General features: G+C 35.5%; 1 protein-coding gene across 1 annotated transcript in view; it reads right to left on the bottom strand.

Annotated features, from left to right (window-relative positions):
* SGCZ (sarcoglycan zeta) overlaps positions 1 to 21509 on the bottom strand; it is a 797227-nt gene that overhangs the window by 604144 nt on the left and 171574 nt on the right. The window lies entirely within an intron of this gene.

Here is a 21509-nt window from a genome sequence, read left to right on the forward strand (position 1 = left end):
AACGCAGTTCATTTTACAGGAAGTCAGCAATACATAATCAAAAAGCGCAATAGTTTGGCAAATGGGAGTAATCACCTCTACTATATTCTCCTACTGGATCTTCTTCTGACCTTGGAAATGTTGCTGATACTTTGATAAAGGGTTTCCTCCTCTGCAAGATGAGAGGATTGAATAAGGAGACTTCTTATTTTGCCTTTGAATTCTGAACCTCTTTAATTCTATTCTTGCTGCAGCCTTGTTGATTATTTAGGAGAACCTAGTGCATCCATGTTTTTAATCAGTTAATTTACATAACTTATGTACATGGTGTAAGAGACTGTGGGTTTTTTTTAAGTCTAATGATCACTTTCACATTTACAACGGAAAATGAATTAAACAGATGTATTACCCGAGAGTGAAAATGAGGTACAATTTTCCTCCACCTATAAAGCAGCTGCTATCACTGTTTGCTGACTTGCAAACCATTACTGAATGTTTCAGCACATCTTTTTACTTGTTGACATTGTGCAAAGTCAGCTCTTGAACTGCCCATAATTGTTGGACTCATGATTTGCTTTTTTTTTCATTACAATATAGAGAAAGATATGATTGTTGTGTAAGTTGCACAGTACACTTTTATGGTACTTTTAAAAAATGTATGTTGTAATTTACCTTAACTGAAATGCAAAAAAAAAAAAAAAGTCATGTGTTGCAATACTGCATATACATGTGGGATATTTAAATTAGCATGTTGAGCCTATAAAACCATTGCTTTCATAAAAATATATCTGGGAATAGGAATAGTTAGCCTGAAGAGCATTTACTAAGTGCTAGGTCAGTGATTTCCATATTCCTGTGCACTTTTGGACTACTTAGAAATCTTTTGAAATTTCCTAAGCACCAACAACACTCCAGACTAATTAAAACACAATCTCTGGTGGTAAAATGCAGCTGGTCTTTTTCAAAGCTCCCTGGGTATTCCAAAGTACAAACAAATGCGGGAACCACTGTATTGAGCTCTGTGTGGAGACTACTTTGAATGCATGATATCATGGTGATACTCATAACCGCTCTATGAAGTACACAGACTGTTATATGTAACCTGTAGTCCATAAATCTACAATTAGCAAAGTACTTGGTGACAAAATTACTTTTGGCAAATTCAGTTGGCTGAAAAAATAAGGTAAATGAGAGAGAAACTGAATGATACAGCTCTCTAGGTGGCCCAGCGACTGGACATTTGAAATCCCCAGCCATTTGAAGTAGGTAAAGGACATCAGGCTGTCTCCCTGTTATGTCTCCAAAACCTAGTAGTCATAACACTGCCCAAAAAGAAAACAATACCAAAGGATCTCAGCCTCATCTAAAGAGGAAGTAGACAAAAATAGTCAACCAAATCATATTGAAGAGAAAATTTGAGTCTGGATGCATAAAAAATATTCATAGACAATAACCTGAAGGATACGTAAGCTCCCATGCTAGTGATTTTTCCCTCGATGAGGAATGTTGGCCCCCTTGGACTCTTTTTTTTCCCCCCTGTAGGATTGTTTTCACTGGATTGTATTTTAACATGGGACTTTTAGGTTATATTGAGAGGTGCTTGGAGAAATATTTGTAGTACCTTTGTTGTCTAATATAGAACCTGATGGGTATTTCAGGGATAATCCACAGGAGCTATTTCCCCCCATTTCTGGAACCAGAAAATGCTGTGCTTCCCCATAGGAAATGGTATTTTCACCTTATCGACAATATAATTTTTGTAACATCGCTGTTACCCTGTGTTTTGACCAGAAATTTGGGGTGCTAATTTGTGCCTCTGTTTCACAATAAAAAAATCTAGATGTACAAAATTTTATGTAGTAACATTCCCTCTGAAATAATATCACTGCCTTTCATTATTGTTACCATCCTTGGTTTCTTATTTTTAACTTATAATATTGCATGTTTCAGAAGCTACCATGCATTTATAAATATATTTATAGATATTTATTCTTATAACCCTTGCAACATGTCTACCTCTACCTGTGAAGTTTCTGACAACACACAAGGTGAAAACACATTTCTACTTATAGCAGTGCTACTCGGAAATTAGCAAAATATTTGCAGCATTCAAAGAAGGGAACTGAATAGAATATAGTACCAAAACAACAAAATAATATGAAAAACTTATACCATCACATACCAGTGTTAATCTTGAGATAAATGTTAGTATTATTCTAAAGCTCATGAATTACAGAGCATTTGCCATGCTTCTATTTGTATGGATCTCTGAGTGCTAAGAATAAAAGCAGTGTAGATAGGCCAAGTTTACCACCTGACCTGCCATATGTACTGTTTTAAGTACTGAAAAATAATTTGCTTTAAAATTTGGGTGAAGTATATTGCTGAACTTAAACTCAGTCTTACCTAAAATCATTTGTAGTTGTTACTTCTCTGTAAACGATGTATTTCAAACACATTATGGCATTTGAAAATACATAAGCCTAGCAATGTATTTGCCCTCAAAGAAATTTAGTGTTTTATGTTGTTGTTGTAACCCTTTTCATGGATATTAACTCACCTAAAAAATAGTCCCTGACATACTCTGGACCGGAAACCTACGGAAGAGTGTTCTGCTAGATAACTCACTGAAGACAGATGTTAGGTCTTCTTCACAGGTGAGCCCCGACCCCATCTGGCCACCAGATCTCTTTAAAGAATGGGGACTTCCCCTTGCTATGGTAGCTGCTCTGTCACTAGCACACAGAGAGTGCCTGGTACAAACAGGTGCTAAATGAACAATTGCTGAATGAATAATGAGGGAATCTCTGCACCCAGTACTGACCAACTATTATTATTTACTTATATTCTGATGCATATTTACTTTATCATCAGTTTTAAGCAGTATTGCTTTATCATTTCCCATAACTAGAACATCTTTCTTTTTCCATGCATATCATCATCATGATATTTTCTTACAAATTAACACTGATAATTCATCATGTGCCAGGCATATTGTAAAGTACCTTAAATGTCATCTCATTTAAAGCTAATGAAATTATTATTCACTTTTAAAATACAGGAAAATAAAAACTTGGAGATATGAAAAAAAATTTGCCTGAAATATATAAGCAGCACATCATGTTAAAGCCCAAATGTGAACCGAGGTCATCTCTAAGGCTTGTATTTTCTCCTCACACTTGCAAAACCAAAAACCTCTATAATGATGGAAACACATTTTCCCCAGAATAGTAAGCATAACAAAAGCTAATTCTCAGCCTTAAAAATCAGGAAAAGATTGTGTGTGTGTGTGTGTGTGTGTGTGTGTGTGTGTGTGTATTTACTTATTTTTTTTGAAATTACAAATTTTCTTACTTATTGTTTTTACAACTTGGGTATTATTTCATGCTACTAGCTTTTCTCCTATGTGTTGACACACTATTTATAACGCTGAGGCTTTCCTTTCTCAGTTATTTTTAGATTATTTCCATGAGCTTCTTAATAAACCATCTCGACCCCTCTCTATTTCTTTAAAATCTTACTTTATTTTCTAGAAGTTATTTCACATAAATTACGTCTGCTTGCCTTTGATATGCATTTACTCTAAACTTCTCTTCAAGTGGGTTTTATTTAATTTTATAAACCAGCTTTTATCACCATATACCCTTAGCTGGGATTTTCTACCTATATTTAACATACAGTAGAGCTGAAGCATGTCTTCAAATTTCAGTTTCCTCTGCATTTTATGTCATTAAATATGTTTATTTAATACAGAAAGGCCTTTTGGAGCACCTACTACTGCCGTTACACAAAGAGAGACCAAGAATTGATTACTCATTTCCTACCATCAAAGAATTTACTTTTTTTACTTAGATAAGACATACTCGTATATAAAAAACTGGAAAAATATTCAAAATTATAAATATACTAAAAAGGCACTAACTTGAATATAAACAACTGTGTTGTCTCAGGTAATCTCAAAACTGAGAATACATTTTTACAAGAGGTTATTCTTGTCATAAAAACAGTAAATATATATGACCATAATACACACACATGCACGCACGCACGCATGCGTGCACACACTTAATTCTAGAATTCTAGTAGATAAATAGTTGGAATTGCTAAATTTCAGTTTAAAGGTATTTATGCTCAATTGTCTGCATCTGTAATACAAAACCAGGATCCAGAAAATTTGCAGCCATTAAAAATTGCAAAGATGGGAAAGGAATGCAAGAAGTTTACATAATCCCTTTTGGAATTTCAAATAGATTTGTCATTTTAATATCCTTTGGCTAAGGTTTAATGCTGCTTTAATCTTAACTGATACTTCCTTATCTCCCCTAAGAAAACTTCACTTAAAGAACTGAATGAAAGTAATTCCACTCCTAGGTATCTATCCGGAGAAATCCAGAATTTCAATTCAAAAATCTCTATGCACTCCTATGTTTATTGCAGCACTATACACAATAGCTAAGACATGGAAACAACCAAAATGCCCATCGGTAGATGATTGGATTAAGAAACTGTGGTACATTTATACAATGGAGTATTATGCAGCCATAAGGAAGAAAGAAATCTTACCATTTGCAACAACATGGATGGATCTAGAGAACATTATGTTAAGTGAAATAAGTCAGACAGAGAAAGATAAGTTCCATATGATCTCACTTATTTGCGGATTCTAAAGAAAAGAATAAGTGAATGAACTAATCAGAAACTGGGAGACAATGAGGAAAAACTGAGGGTTGCTAGATGGGCGGGGGGAGTGGGGGGTGGGGGGGAGGGTGAGGGGATTGGAGGGCAGTCGGTGACCACAGGATGGCCACGGGGTTTGAAAATTAATCTGGGGAACGTAATTTGGTGGTTACCAGAGCGTAAGGGGGTTGGGGGGTGGGGGATGAGGGTGAGGGGGATCAAATGTACGGGGATGGAAGGGGAGCTGTCTCTGGGTGGTGAACACACAGTGTGATTTATGGATGATGTGATTCAGAATTGCACAACTGAAATCTATGTAATTCTACTAACAATTGTCACCCCAATAAATTAAAAAAAAAAAAAAAAAAAAAAAAATCAATATGAAAAAAAAAAAAAAAAAAAAAAAAAGAACTGAATGAGGCAAACTTTAGGCACAGACGGTATTTTAGAAAATGCTTGTGAAGTGCACTTAAATCAAAGGCACTGCCCCTAAAATTAAGAACCATGCTTTTGAAATCATCTAACATTCTGCACTGAAGACATTTTTTATATACGTTTTCTTAAACTGATTATTAGGATATGAATTGGTAGTGATAGATTTGACTAGGTGATAACAAATAATCTTTAAAATGAAAAAAGTGATTGAAAAAGCAGTTTTATTGTTTCTAGTTTCTACTATTTTATTGTTTCATATTTTGCTTTTCTCACTATGTGTTAACCACAGGTAATAACATATTTGAACAATAGTTAAAAACATTGTCATCTTTAAAATAATTACCATAAATATTCCTCTTAAAAATCTTAGGTACTACTGTATAGAGCCTAAATTATGAACACAAAATGGACTCTAATAATTCTGGTAGTTCTGTCAGTCACAAAGTGACAGTCATGTCAGAGCATCACCAGAAAGGCATACCCAGTGACCTCCCTAACCAGATAACTCTGACATAACTCCAGATGCAGGGTGGAGTGTGACCATCTGGACCGTTTTGTGGGACTAAAGATGAGCCTCACTTCGCTGCAGATGGATGCACCTCACCCTGTCTCAAGCATAAAATCAGAGCTCTCTGATGGCTCATCGCTCAGGCCTCAACTGACGAGCTGATAGCCGCATCTATATTAGTCCAAACAGAGCGCTTAAAGCCTGGCCTCCTGACCATGGCTCCAGCCTGGTCTGACGCCCCACGCTGCGCACCCCACCACCAAAGGAACTCTTGTTGTACACCGGACTCTCTCATCCTTCATGCTTAAGACTCTGTTTACCTTGCCTAACCCTGTTGTTTACAAACCTGTGTGACCCTCTTGTGTAAAATCGCTCTACTTCGACTGTTGGAGGCTCTCCTCTAATCAGAGCCCTTGGTTAATGCCCATGGTAAACTGAGTCAGCAGGACTAGATCCATGGTTCTATACTAGTAAAGTCTAACATTGTGGAAAGACAGAAGCGCGTGTGAGACTGCAATTTTTACAGCTGCATCCCCCTCATGATAAACTATGTGGCCACTGATCTACCAATAACAATATCAAGATTTAGAGAAGTGAAATGATGGAGATCACAGAAGTGCAAAGACACCAAGGCTTGGATTTTCTGGCAGCTAGGCATGTCCATGTGATAGCATTCTTATCTGTGGACTATGGTTGACACCACCTCACTAGCTAAAAAGGAAATTCCTTGGCCTGATCATGCTCTTTCCCCCTTACTAAGGAAAGTGAGCCAGACTAGATCATGCAGATGCAGAAAATAATGTAGGGAAAGCAGACTAAAGAGTAAAAAGGAAATCACTTCTCATTGATCAAAGAGCCCAGGAAGCTCAGAATATTAACATAAAACGAGAAATGTTTTCATACCTTTTTTAGTGCCATGATATTTTGATGGTTACGTTTTTTATTATAGTATCTTTATGTTTGCCTTAATCAGTATAGAAATCCTCTCTCTCTCTCTCTCTCTCTCTCTCTCTCTCTCTCTCTCTCTTTCTCTATCTCTCTTGCTCACTCACTCTTTCTTCATCCAGTTATGCATTCTCTATTCATTCTCTTCCTTAGTCTATTTTTCTTCTCAATTCAACCACCTACTCCACACCATTCCTCATTACTTGACATATGGATAGAGACAACATCACTCTCTTTGCTCATAAACCCTCCTTGACACAATTCACTAAAAATAAGACTGCCATACTAAATCTTAACTTAAATATGGCTTATATAAAATTGTTTCCTTGCTCAATAGTTTACTATTGATTCTCATTTGCTTTGGAATAAAGCACATTCTCTTAACCTTGCACTGAAAGCCCTTCTAATCTGATCTCACCGTATCTCCTTTACTGAAATTACCCCTTAACCACTCAGTTCAAATCCCATTCCGTCCATCAAATATTCTCCAAAGAAATTATCCCCCAAATTAATTGATTTCTTAATCTTCCATACTTCTTATTATCATCAGAATATATTTCATAACTTTATTTGTACCTTTCCATCTGTATTAAGATGCTGCCAAAATGTAAAGAGCACAATTAAGATTTCTTTTAGGCCCACTCCTGTGACTCACTGAGGAAAGAAGCACCTGGTAAGTTTGATGCCTCCTGAAATAAACTGCAGGCTTCCTATGTGAAAAAGCAAGAAAAAGGGTGGGCACATTTCTTTATAGGAATAATCCCTTGCATTAAATTATCCTAACTATTCAAGCATTGCATTAAAGGCTAGATTGGAACAATGTCCCTTTATACTTTCTTCTATCCCAACTCAACTCCTGGTGAGTTTTTTGTTCATATGTTCCAAAAATTTGAAGGTTCCAATTTACTGCAGACAATATACAGCTCGTAATTCTATGAGTAGCATAAGCATTAGAATATATAGGAGAAACAAGCATGACAATGAAAAAGCTATACTTATAAGCCTAGCGAATGAGACTTAGCACATCTTCTAACCGTAGTGCATTTTCCACCTCAAAGTATAACAGCCAGATCAAGTGTATTCTATATTTGAGAATATAGCATTTCAAAAGGGAATGACAGTACATAAAAAAACAAATCAGACTGAAATGAATCATTTTTTGCCAGGCACTAGGGTTGCTGCTTATTGTCTCAAAAGACTATAGGCAAAACTGCCAATATTTAATGTAGTGCCAAATGCATGGACTTTGAAGATAGGCCAAGCTGGGTTTAGATACCTGCTTTACAATTTACTGGTTGCATGATTTTGAGCAAATAATTTAATTTCATTGAGCCTCAGTCTCACCATACAGAAAAACAAGATAATAGCACCTTTCTCCGAAGATCGTAATTAGAGTATAGTGTAATATCAGTGTTAACATTTTTAGTACAATATGTGCAAATTAATTGCTAGTCTCTCATCCCTTCTGGAGATACTTGAATAATAAAATTATCCCAAGGTGCTTTGGAGTCAATTCTACCACATTTCATTTAAAAAGAGTTTCCATCGTTTAAAAGCTGTGTGATATCTGACAAGTTATTCACCATCTTCTAACTTCATTTTTCTCATCTGTTCAGTAGGGAGAACGTTTCCTACCTAATTTGGCTGCTGTGACTAGTGTGAGCATAAACTAAGCTGATATGTGCAGTGTGAAGTCCAGTGATTGTTACATTTTAAGGGCTTAATTTCACAGTTTGTCAAAAAGAAAGTAAATCAGAGAACACTTTAAATCTTAATTTTTCAAATTCAAGATATAATTTGGAGCGAGGGTGACCCGAATGAGTACAACATAAAAAACAACTTATTTGCAGGTCCTATCACTGAAAGCAACAATGGCTACTTATCCTTGAAACATTTATTAACCACCTACTATGTGTCATTTGCTATATGTCACATACCTGATTAAAATGCACAGATTCTGGAGACAGATGGCATAGCTTGCATCCCAATTCAGCTGTCTACTAGCTGCTTGTCCTTAAAGGATGCATTTAACCCCTGTGCCTTCATTTCCTCATCTGTAAACCCTGATAATAAAAATATTCACTTCACAAGGTTGTTGTGAGGAGTTAATATATACTAATGACCTATTTAGCAAGAGTTACGTAAGTACCAGGGCTTATTTTATTGTTTTAGGAGCTTTCACAGATTATTAAATGTCCGCTTCCTCCTTTGAGGTAAGTATGCTTATTACCATTTTTACAGAATAGGACACCAAGGCTCAGAAGACTCATTGGTTTCCTAACTAGACAAGTAGAAATGAGGACATCAAACCCTGTTTTTTCTATCTCTTAACCTTATCTATATTTTACTTATTATAATAAAGCCCAACTATATTCCCTGTAAATTATACCTTATATTCTTCTGCTTCTTTATAAATTCAACTATTTGAAATTATATTTTATTAAATAAGTACCACAACCTTTTTACTATCTCAGATTTTTTCCACTAATACTCTCTGTTAATTCACACTTATACCAGATTCGTACCTAACATTATAAAGATATACCAGAATGAAGTGATATTTGAATATTTAGCATAATGGCAGTGCTACTCTCATAATAATTAGCCTCAAGAACATCTTTATTTTCTTCCCTTTTATTATGGTGAATTCAATCATCTCTATATATAGAGAGAATAGTGTAAATGGACCTCCATGTATAATTATCAATTTATGGCCAATATAGTTTCATCCATACCTCCAATCCTTTCAAATTGTTTTGAAGTAATTTCCAGAGAGTATAGAATTTATTTTTCATTTTTAGTTTTGTTTGTTTTTAACTGCTTCAGTACTAAATAGTAGTACTTTGACAAAACATAATTGCAATTCCATTATCATCCATAAAAGAGCAAAAACTGCATTGCATAAGCAAATTGCAAGTCTGTATCCACATTTCCCTGATTGTCTTATGCTTTTTAAAAATATTTGTTTGTTTTAAGCCAAATACAAATGAAGTTCATATTTAGGGATTCTTTTTCATGCCTGTTAATTCTCCTTTAACCTATTTTCCCCTATTTATTCTTAAGCTTCATTGTCCCCTATTTCTTTTTAGCTGCCATTTTTGAGTAAGAAAACTGACTGTTTTTTGCTCTTTGGAGTGTCCTTTAGTCTGGACAATGTGGACACAGCCCTGTAATATCATGTGACTTGGTTTTCTGATCACTATGCATGCTGAAAGTTAGACATTTGATCTAGATGCTTGATTATATTCAGGTTTAATTTTTTTTTTTTGGCAATAAATATCTTTTCAATAATGTAATATTATAAAGTTGATGGATCTTGCTTATTCATCTAGTGCCCTTTCAGGTCACTTCTGAATTACTGAACTAAAATCAAATTACCTTTGGCAGGGTGTATTTATATTTTCAACATTCTCTTTAGTGTAGTGTAGCATTGTGAGTTTAGGGTTTATTCACCAGCATTATTATATTTATTGACACAGAAGTTTTGACATTCTGGATATTTGTGTCTGGATCCCTGTTCTGAATACTTGTGCTTTTTTTCTGTATATGGTATGTATTGATGCCAGTATATTCACTGTCTCCTTTTCCTTTCAGAAGGTCAGGATCTTTTATTAAACTGATCATTGTTCTTCTTTCTTTAGTTCCAAGCTCTGCTTATTTGAAGAAAAACACCCAATGATCAAATATAATAAATGAGATAAATATTGTTGAAGGATTTGGAACTGGAAATGGGTACATTTAGATTCTTACATTTTGCCTCTCTCCACTCACTTCCCAGCTAATCAAGTATACTAAAGTTGAAAAAAAATATGCATCAAGGTTGCTTTTCCTTAGGTTTTCCCTTGGAATGGAGAGAACAAATCACCAGAAAGCATGAAGTTTTACTAAAGCTGACTGTAGCATTGGCACGTGCTCTGCTATATATGTGAGAAAGCATATTGTCACACCTTTCTGAGGAAGGGAAAACGGAAAGCATTGTTCCTTTTCCTACACCCAAATAGCACACGTGAAGTCACCTTATCTTAGGCCATTTTCTGCTATTGGGCAGAGCAAAAAGGGCCAAAAAATTATGAGACAACTAGAGGCTAACGTATCCAGAGAATTGGAGACTCACCTCAATGCCTCAGATTACAATTCAAAGTACATACAAAGCGGTTCAGAATGCAGAAGGTATGTTTAATGTATTCTATTCAGTTCATTGCCAGAAATGAATTTTTACCTTGTGTACAACTCTTGGATACAAGCTCGTGTATCTAGGAGTGATTCAAGGATAGGCTCACAGTCACCATTCAGGACATCAGAAATACAACACAGGCAGGTAGCTGAAGACATCCTGTGAACTACCAACAAAAGCTTAAACTTACTAACTGAATATATAGAATTATTTTCAGGTTAGGACTTTATAGAACAATAAAGCTTTAAGTCAAATAAAGAACGCCTTGTTTTCCAAAGAACTATAGAAGAACATAAATGAAAACTTTCAGCTGCTTTGGTCTTTGGTGGAGTCCCCAATTACTATTAAATTCTGAAATAACCAGATGTGGGGTCATTGATTTAAACTTTTATTATTAAATTGACAGGTCATGAAAATTTTCCGTGGGCTTCTGCAGAAAATGGCCTAAGATAAGGTGACTTCATGTGTGTTATTTGGTGTAGGAATCTCACTGGTAAATTTTCTTATTAATATACTCTTATTTTCCACTTACCCAGGCAGCCCTCTCCAAATACAGTAAAAAATATATTCCAATAATCTTTTGGGAAAATAGTGTTTGATCATGGGTATCTTAAGCGGAAGAAACTTACTTACATTATTAATGATCACAATGTAATTAAATCAAAACCATTTACACTTTTAATTTGAAGTTGTATTGCTTCATAATTAACCCAAATAGAGGATAAGGTAATTAATTTTTCAGGAAACAATTTCACTGCATAAAGTTAAATATCAATTAATATGTATATTAAATTGCCAGTAGTGTTTTGAAAAATGAATTTGCTCCCAAACTTTCAGAGCAGCAGAAATTTCTTCATTGTCATCTCAATGTCAAGTAATTCACAAGTAAAACACAGAGTGAATTTAATTACAATAATCACTAAGAATATAACTACAGTTCTATTTCACTTTTCTTATTTGAACATACCATGTTAATTCTTATGGTATAACCTGATAGAGTTTCTCTATATGTACTATTAATTTTTCTAAGTATGAAATTGTGATTTTAAATGTATTATTTTGGGACACACATGAAAACATCTCATTCTTTAGGGAAATACAGAAACTGTGGTCTAAAGAATATAACTAGTTCATTTAATAATATCAATAAAAATCAACCATATGTTAACTTTAAAGTAAACAAATATCCTATCCTCTAAAAATTCTTAGAATAAAGGACAGACTTGCTAACAAAGTCACCCACATTTCCCAAGATATATGACATAACACGCTTTCTAGAGTCAATAGTAATCACATAAAACTGACACCTTCTATGTCTATGGCGTTTCCTAGGAAGTCCTGTGGAAACTTATATTTACACAAGCCATCTTGAGAAGTTTGATTTTCCCTATATGATAAGGTTCATTATTAGCCAAAATTTAGATCAAGAATAGCATTCTATTTATTATACTATTTTACTTGTTACTATCAGAGGTAGAACTGATTGCATTTCAAATCATCTTATAGTTTTCATATAGCTGATGAATCTATGTTTTTTTAAAAATTAACATTTGTAATACAGCATAACAAAACAAAACAAAAAGATGTCATTATAATAGTTGGTTATAGAATTACACAGAAACAATTACTGTATATGTTAAAACATCTAAATAGAAACATTTCACTGTGAAAACAATACACTGTGGGCTAAGGTAGAGAGATAACTAAAGTATAACTATTTTTTTCTTAAGAAATGTAGAAGAAAATATGTTTGGACTATTAAGAGATACATTTTTAATCTTCACTTATTCCTGGATATGCAAAGTTGTTATGTGACCCTCCACTAATTGTATCAATGACATTGGAAAGGGGGTGATTATAAAAGTTAGAAAAATTAGTAGGTGCTCCACTTAGAGTTTCAAAAATATTTTTTGTTATTTCATTGGATTTTAAGAAAAAAAATGCTCTTTCAATGGACTCTAACAGCATGGATATTCACTGTGAACTCAGGGCACAGAGTTTGTGCTCTACACATTAGATAGGAGAGTGGAACTTCCCTGGATTTTTTCCCAAGGGAGTGGCCAGGGCAATGGTAATTCCTGTGAAGTTTAGGGAATTCCCAGTGCAGAGGGTATATAGCCTGATTTTGGAATGTTAACTTGAGAGATACAAAACGAGTAAGAAATACATAACCAAAATGGTGTTCAGGTGGTACTTCAGTGATAACTGAGGAAGCTTCATAGAGGAATGGACCCAAGGGAACTTATATCAGTGTCTTAATAAGGTATAAGAAAGAAGAGATGCGCTTTCTGTGCCCCAAGAGGAGTTTGAAGATGGCTAAGCAGAGTCCACAGAGCAGAAGGGGCCTTAGGGATCCTGTCCACTGAGGAAGCATAGATCATATGACAATCTTGAATTGACTGCAGAAAACCCTGTACTGATCGTGTGTCAACCCAGAAATAATCTCATTATCCTCAATTGTCAAGATTACATTTCTGTCATCAGCAAGAGTGGGTATTTCTTAGTTAAGCAGAAATAGAGAAAGGGAGAGAAATGAAGATAAATAGAGTTTCATTATTTTCATACCCTGTGTTTGGTGGAAAAAAACCACCAGGCCCATTAAGTAGGAATCTGGAATTCTAGATGCACAACTACAGAAAAGAGAGTTGGGGGCTGAGTAACACAGGGATGAGTGAAATATCATAATGTGGTAGTGGGTTCCTTCCATATAGAGGGATAGCTGGTGAAAACTTCCTGGAGGTAGAACGCCTAAGGTACTATTTATAAAATAGTTGTCTACATTTTCATTTGAAGCTGTTTCGTTTGTCGTATGCTGATGCCAGTGCCCTCTCCTCCCAGTTCCAAAACACTCAGTCAAATGCTTGCTCCACACACAATCGTGTATTTTGGTACTTTACAAAGTAAAAGCATCAAAGCAGTGGCAATAAGCACAATGCACGGAAAAAAATAAATAAATAAATAAACCGACCAACCAACCAACCAAACAAACAAACAAAAAAAACAAACAGAACGCTGTACTTAGTGTGTAACATTAGAGCATAAACTGAAAATTTAGTGGGATTCAGAGCAAGAAATAACCTTAAGGGAAAACCTGCACCTCCTGTTCCAAAAGCAGACAGCAGCATTTATTGATTTACTTTTATTCCAGTGGTCATTTCTGAGAAGTGTTAATTTATGTAAATATTCAAGATTCTGATTAAAACCAAATCAATTTTACAATTATCAAGGAGCATTTCTCCTTAAACAGGCACTTAGACAACTGGCACAACCATATGAGAGAGCCTGGAGTGAAAGCTCCTGTACGAGGCTCGTGATGGGTCACGTGTTGGCACCACAGAAAGTTACATGGAGGAAATTAGAACTGACTCTCTTAAAATTATAAATAAGAGGCTCTGTATCCTCCCCATATTTTCTCAAAGTTATAGCTATAGTTATTAGGGAAATGTAAATCAAAACCACAATGAAAATATCATCTCACACCTGTTAGAATGGCTATCAGCAACAAGACAAATAATAAGTGTTGGAGAGGCTGTGAAGAAAAAAGAACCCATACGCTGTTGGTGGGAATGCAGATTGGTGCAGCCACTATGAAAAACAGTATGGAGATTCCTCAAAAAATTAAGAATAGAATTACCATATGACCCAGCCATCTCTTTCCTGGGTATATATCCAAAATATTCGGAAAAGATTTATCCGTAAAGAAGATATATGTGCTCCAATATTCATTGCATTATTATTTAGAGTGGCCAAGACATGGAAACAACCAAAGTGTTTTTTGATAGATGATTGGATAAAGAAGATTGGAATATATACACAATAGAATACTACTTGGCCATAGGGAAAGATGAAATAGTGCCATTTGTGACAATCTGGATGGATCTTGAGATTATTATGCTAAGCGAAATAAGTCAGACAGAAAAAGCCAAGAACCATATGACTTCACTTATATGTGGGATATAAAACTGAAAGCAACAAAGGAACAAGACAAATAAAGAAAGAAAAACTCAGACAACAATTTAGTAGTTACCACAGGGTAAGGGGATGGTTGAAGAGGGTAAAGGGAGTCAAAAATATGGTGATGGAAAAAGAAGATTCTGGATGGTGAGTACACAATGTGATATAGAGATGATATATTGTAGAATTGTGCAGTTGAAACCTATGTAATTTTACTATTGTCATCCCGATAAATTTAATTAAGAAAAGAAAGATCAGAAAATTGTGAAAAAATAGTAAAGTCCCCATTAAAAAAAAACACACAATGCAATATACAGATGATATTTTACATAAATGTACACTTGAAATCTATGTAATTTTAATAACTCATGTCACACGATGAAAGAAAGAAAGAAAGAAAGAAAGAAAGAAAGAAAGAAAGAAAGAAAGAAAGAAAGAAAGAAAGAAAGAAAGAAAGAAAGAAAGAAAGAAAGAAAGGAAGGAAGAAAGAACAATTTTGATTTTGTGAGCTATTAAAAAAAAAAAAAAAGGTTTGGGGTGGCCAGATGTTTCAGTTGGTTAGAGCGCGAGCTCTTAACAACAGGGTTGCTGGTTCAATTCCCACATGGCCCAGTGAGCTGCGCCCTCCAGAACTAGATTGAAGACAACGAGCTATCACTGAGCTGCCAGAGGGGTGACCAGATGGCTCAGTTGGTTAGAGCCTGAGCTCTCAACAACAAGTCTGCCGGTTCAATCCATGCATGGGATGGTGGGCCCCTGCAACCAAGATTGAAAACTAGACTTGGAGCTGAGCTGCGCCCTCCACCACTAGATTGAAGGACAACAAGTTGGAGCTGATGGGCCCTGGAGAAACACACTGTCCCCCAACATTCCCCAATTTTAAAAAAAGTTATAGCTATGGCTAGAAAAGCACAACGGAGAAACTCCAGTGATCTTCTGAGTCTCCTCTCAAGATCCTGACCATATAACACTCAGGCTAAGAAATGCTCTATGCCAAACAACAATCTGCACAGGTGGTACTCCCTGTGCATGGTAATTATTCAAAACTTAGCTCCTTGGCAAACTTAAGAGGCACTGAAACTTCTGCCCAGGCTTCTAAAATTTAGTCATTATACAGTTATACAAGGGGATCCTTGGTTAATAGGTTAATAGCACAATCACTGCTCTAAGTCCAGTTTGCTTTTAATGAAAATACTTGTAATGTTATCAACCAGAAGCTGATGAGGGTGCAATTTGGGAAATGTTAGAAAACGGATTGGGGGACTTCTCTTTTCTTAAGGGTGCTCGTATCTTTCTTAACTCTTTTAGAATTGAGTCCAACTCTCTTTAAATGTCTGACATTTCAGGCTAATCATTTATTTCATGAACATATATTTCTTTGTTTTCTTTTCTTCCCCATATTCACACAGCCATACAGATTCTTCTTGTCAGTATAATATTTACATACGTAATAGGCTAATAATTGTAGGAAGTCTCATTAAAATTATTAGTATTTTAAATAATAAAAAGTATTATTTCTCTGCTATAAAACACATATATTCTTTTCTAGATTATTCCAGCAGATGACTGAAAATATTATGCTATAGGCTTTTATGACAAAGAACACATTATCTTACTGATGTACTTGGGAAAATCCTATCGAAACAGGTTCTATAAATAAGCAGCATATTTCTGTAAGTGAATTAATTACTAATAAAGATTAAAGCAAAACCAGGTTACCACACAAGTCCTTTTTATCACAGTAAAATTTATTCAAAGATCATATAATTCCGATGCAATGCTTCACCTGGAAGTTAATTAGCTGTTGTTAATAGGTGATGATATTAATCAGGAGAAACAGCTTCCCATTATTTTCTGCACCACTGAAGTGTAAAGCATCGATATACTGAAAATGTGTGCGATTAGACATAGTACAAGTCATGTCACTGCTTTCAACATATGAAGTAAGGAAATGTATTTCCCAATCGTAGTTCCCTCTTTTCTCAGAAACATTAAGAAGACTCAGCTAAGAAGTAAACACACACTAAAACACTGTGCTTTTCTCAAACATGTAATAGGAAAGTAGCACAGCTGGTGAAAAATCATCAATACTGGAAGGCCCACAAGGACTAACCTACAAGGGGAAAAAAGTGAAAACCTGTTCTTAGACATTTTTTGCCCAGCTCCTCAGCAAAGACAGTGAAAACCACTGTTCAGGACAGAACAGGCCTGTTTAACTCAGACAGAGGTGTCTTGCTCGTGAAAAACACAAATGCTCCTTGGTAGGAAGTAACCTACGAATAATTGCTGTGCTAGAGTTATAAGCTTTCAAGTGAGAAAATGTTAGGTAGGGTCTAGTCTATACATAAACGCAAGACCTAAGTGCCATGTGTTTAACAGCAAAATGATGACAGGTAGCATGACATCACTAGTTATCTATACTTAGTGCTTTAGAGAATGAATTCCAGTTAAATACATTAAAAGTTAACATTTTCATTAAGGATGAATCCCACTTATCAATGAGAATGGAAGACTCATTCTTGACTTTGCCCACAGCTTTCAAGCAGCTTTAGTTTGCCATTACAAATTTCAACAGTAACAGCTAAGAATTTTGCTAGGTATTAATACCTATCTGAAGGCAATTATTACTATCAGAGTCTTGTCTTGTTCAGGTTTGTAATTCTTGTATAAAATAGGAATATGAATGCAATAGCATGTTGAATGTGCTTTTATGCTCAAATTCAACTCAGGTCTATACATAACTGTTGTTGTGTTTTTTGTTTTTTTTTTACATTATGCTAAAAACTATTCTAAATGTTTCCATATAACCCCAGCTATTGATGTTGGCTATGGAGCCAAAGAGGTTCATTATAGAACTCAAATAATTTACTGAATTTATATTCTAATTTAGGATTAATAGCAGGGATTTAGCTACTTCTGTAATCTTGGGTACACAGGGAGTTAATATCAAGTGAATGATCTTATCCCCTTACCACTAATACATGCAGGATATTTTAGCCTAATGGTAGTTAGCAGAAGTATTTAGGTGGACAGTGGCATTTTTAGGTTCTCTCTTACTGACTCTGATTGGTCCTTTTCTTGTTATAGAAGACAATGTGTGAATGTGACCATGTAACCACACATCATATGTCAGAGATAGTTCAAGCTAGTCACTCACCAAATACATAGGGTTTCTATTAAGTGTAAAATATTTTGCTTTAATAAAACAACGCCAAGTCATTTTTGAAGATAGAGAAAAAATGAGCTAACAGTTTTAATGCGTGCTAATACTTACTGAGATAGGTCCTAATTCCTGCACATAAAAGATGCCACAGTGGAGAAAAAGAAATCAGGAAAGCTACTTGGAAAAGGTGAAATGTGAGTTGAAGTTTGAAAGTGAGAAGGAATTAGCCAGGCGAAGGAAAAGGAGGAGGAAGAGGATAAAAAGGCACTCCCTGACAAGGAAATAATATTTGCTAAAGCAAGGAAAAATAAGAGACATACAGAGGTTGTTCAAGTACCTATCAGGGTCACAGCAATAGGGAGTGGTAAGGAAGAGCTTGGACCATCAGGTAGAGGCCAGATCAGGGTTAGCAAATTTGCTGTGTGCAGTATGGTTCACTCCTGCCTACTGATGCTATGGCAGATTTTGTCAAGGCCACAGGACTGGTCTGAGTCCATTCAGACTGCTGTGACAAAAATGCCATAGACTGCATGATTTCAATAACAAACACTTATTTTTCACAGTTCTAGAGTCTGGGAAGTCCAAGATCAGGGCATATTGCAGATTCGACAACTGGAGAGAAGCACGGTTCATAGATGGCTATTTTCTCACTGTGTCCTCACAGGGTGGAAGGGACGAGGGAACTCTCTGGGGTCGCTTTCATAAGAGCACTTATCTCATTCACGAGGGCTCCATCCTTATGATCTAAACACCTCCCAAATGCCTCATCTGTAAATACCCTCACATTGGGGATCAGACTTCAACATAAGAATTCTGGAGGGACATAAACAGTCAGCATATAGCAACATCTCTTCTCATGAACTTCCTTATAATCTAACAATCCTTCTCAGTACATCATCTAGTCAGTCTCAATTAATTTATTAAAAGAGGTGAGACCAGGGTCAGGTCATGTATGCTACACAAAGTAGTGTGGATCTCTCCAGAAGACAAGACAGACACAGCAAATGTTTCAGACAGAGAGTTAGCAAGACTCATCCTTTGCTTTAGAAAGGCTATTGGAATAGAAGTTGAGTAAGGTATTCAATGGGTGTTATGGGCCGAATATCCACCCCCCCCAAACCTGACCCTGATTTCACATGTTGATGCCCTAAACACTAAGCCTCAAGTTCAGATCCAGCATATCTGAAGTGGTATCCGTGAATATGTGTTTCTAAACAAGCTCCCACGTTGATCCTGATAAATGCAGTCAGGTTGAGAACTGCTGTTCTATCTTGGGCTCTTCTTTCTGGATAGTTTTACATGCTGTTCTGGATGACGCAGGCTTCTGAGCGGGAGAGGAACATCATACCCCGAGTAAGTTACCCACGGTGGGACCATTTACCTTATTTTCATAAACAGTATTAGAGTTCCTGATTTTGATAGGCATTTTCCTTCCCCAAATGGTGACACCATCACTATAATGAAGTTTCCAAATTTCAAGTAACTTTTCATGTTTATAGATAATTGTGAGGTATTATACTTGGTCGCTCATTTTTCTAAGGAAAAGAGAGAGCCCCTGTTCTAATTTCACGACCTTCCAATTTACTCTAAATTCATGTCATCACACAATATAGAAATCTGAATAAACCATAGGAATCTCTGAATACATTACAATGCCTAACGCCTTGAGTTAGCACCTTGGGAGTTATAGTATAATCACTAAAGTTTCATTAACATGTGTAATCTATTTTTTCTAATACTATCACGTAACTGGCCATGCACAGTATAGAGCTGCCAAGTGCAATTTATAGCCAGCAAAAGGCAAGAAACTTGGGTAAGACCAAGAGAACACTAAAGAAAGTTACAATGTTTCCTGCAACAGTCCATAAGTTCTCAGTATGATAGCAATACAGGCAGTAAAGAGTTCCACTCAAATGGGGACACAGTTCTGAAGCGCTGCCAATGAATAACTGGAGGCTTTTATAGACAGCGACAGCCTTTTGCAATACTGTTCGGGGGATTGAAGTGTACTTCTCACGGCCATGTTTAATGTCATTTTTAGAGTGCTCTGCCACATTATGGAATGTCTAAAAAGACATTAAAGCTAGTTTCACATGCATCCCCTACATTTTCCCACAATACATAAATTGAAATTATAATAATGTGGAGGATGATCTCACTCTGAAGTCAACCTAATCTGTACTAACATAAACAGTGAGTACCATCAATGATCAAATAAATAAAACAGAACCAAATATTTAAAATTCCAAGATTCATTGTGAAAGGTGTGTCTGATAGTTCGTGTTTGATGGAAGGAGAATTCCCCGTTCCACTGTATGTTATGCATGGCAATTAAAATAAAATAGCACAGCAATTATTCCCAGGAATCTGAAATGTCATATTACAATGAAATATTCAGACCTTATAAGGTCAGAACTATTTATGTTAGGAGACTGGTGTCAGCATAATAAGGACTAGGTAAGCTTTTGATAATAAGGTTAAATATCAGCTAAGGTTTAATTTGCCTCTTATGAAGTTTTTAAATTTATAATACAGAAAATGCAGTCACATTCTCAGGCTAAATCATTGAGATGCTACAGTGAAAAATGGGGGCTCTGAAGATAGACTGCACGGGTGTTAAGCTCGGTTCCTCTATTTACTACTAGTCACATCACCTTGATAAAGTGACTTAACTTCAACCACATGGTTGTAGAGAAAATTAATAAGATAGTAATGCAATTTGGAATATTGCCTGGCATATATTAAGAGCTCAATAATATTATTTGTTACCACTGCTATTCTTTTAATATTGGCTAGTATCTGGCAATACTGACTAACATTTATTAGTGCTGAAGCACAACAAGAAATGGTGAAAATTCTGCTTTACAATGGTATAATTTAGAGAAAGGTAAAGAATGATTTGGTTTCCAACATTGAAGAACACACAAGTCAAGAAACTTAGAAACCCTAATTTTGATTTGAAAATCATGAGTCCATTGATGCTAAAGGAAAGCCCAATTATTAGCCCTTGCTTGTCCCATGAAGAAAAAGATAATTAGTAATTAACCAAATTTTATATTGTGTAAATGTTCCCCAAAAGGACAAAAGTGACCCTGTTTCCCCAAAAATAAGACCTAGCCAGACAATCAGCTCTAATGTGTCTTTTGGAACAAAAATTAATATAAGACCTGGTATATATGATATGTTATGATATGATATGATATGGTATTATATTGACCCAGCTTATAATATAGTAAAATAACACTGGGTCTTATATTAATTTTTGCTCCAAAAGACTCATTAGAGCTGATTGTCCAGCTGGGTTTAATTTTTGGGGAAACACAGTAATAAATTTACATTCAAGAATATAGGTAATCATAGCAGTTAACACTGCTAGTGATCCACCAATGGTGGGAGGTGTCGAAAGATTAACTAGACACTTTAAAAAAATTATGTGATGGGATTATATTTTAACCCAGTGATATTTTTATAGATAAATTGTAAAAATATATCCAGAAATGTTCAATTTCATTTTACAAGACTCTCATTAATGGAAATTATGCCATCAGGGAATTTCAAGTGTCTCTTTAGACATTTCTGTAATCCAATGAAAGCTAACAAAAATGTTTACTTTTGCATATTAAAATATCAAGACACAAAGTGTTGTGCCATGCATTTGAAGGACAAATGATCAG

Source organism: Rhinolophus ferrumequinum, chromosome 4, assembly GCF_004115265.2.
Source record: "Rhinolophus ferrumequinum isolate MPI-CBG mRhiFer1 chromosome 4, mRhiFer1_v1.p, whole genome shotgun sequence".
In the NCBI taxonomy this organism is placed as follows: domain Eukaryota; kingdom Metazoa; phylum Chordata; class Mammalia; order Chiroptera; family Rhinolophidae; genus Rhinolophus; species Rhinolophus ferrumequinum.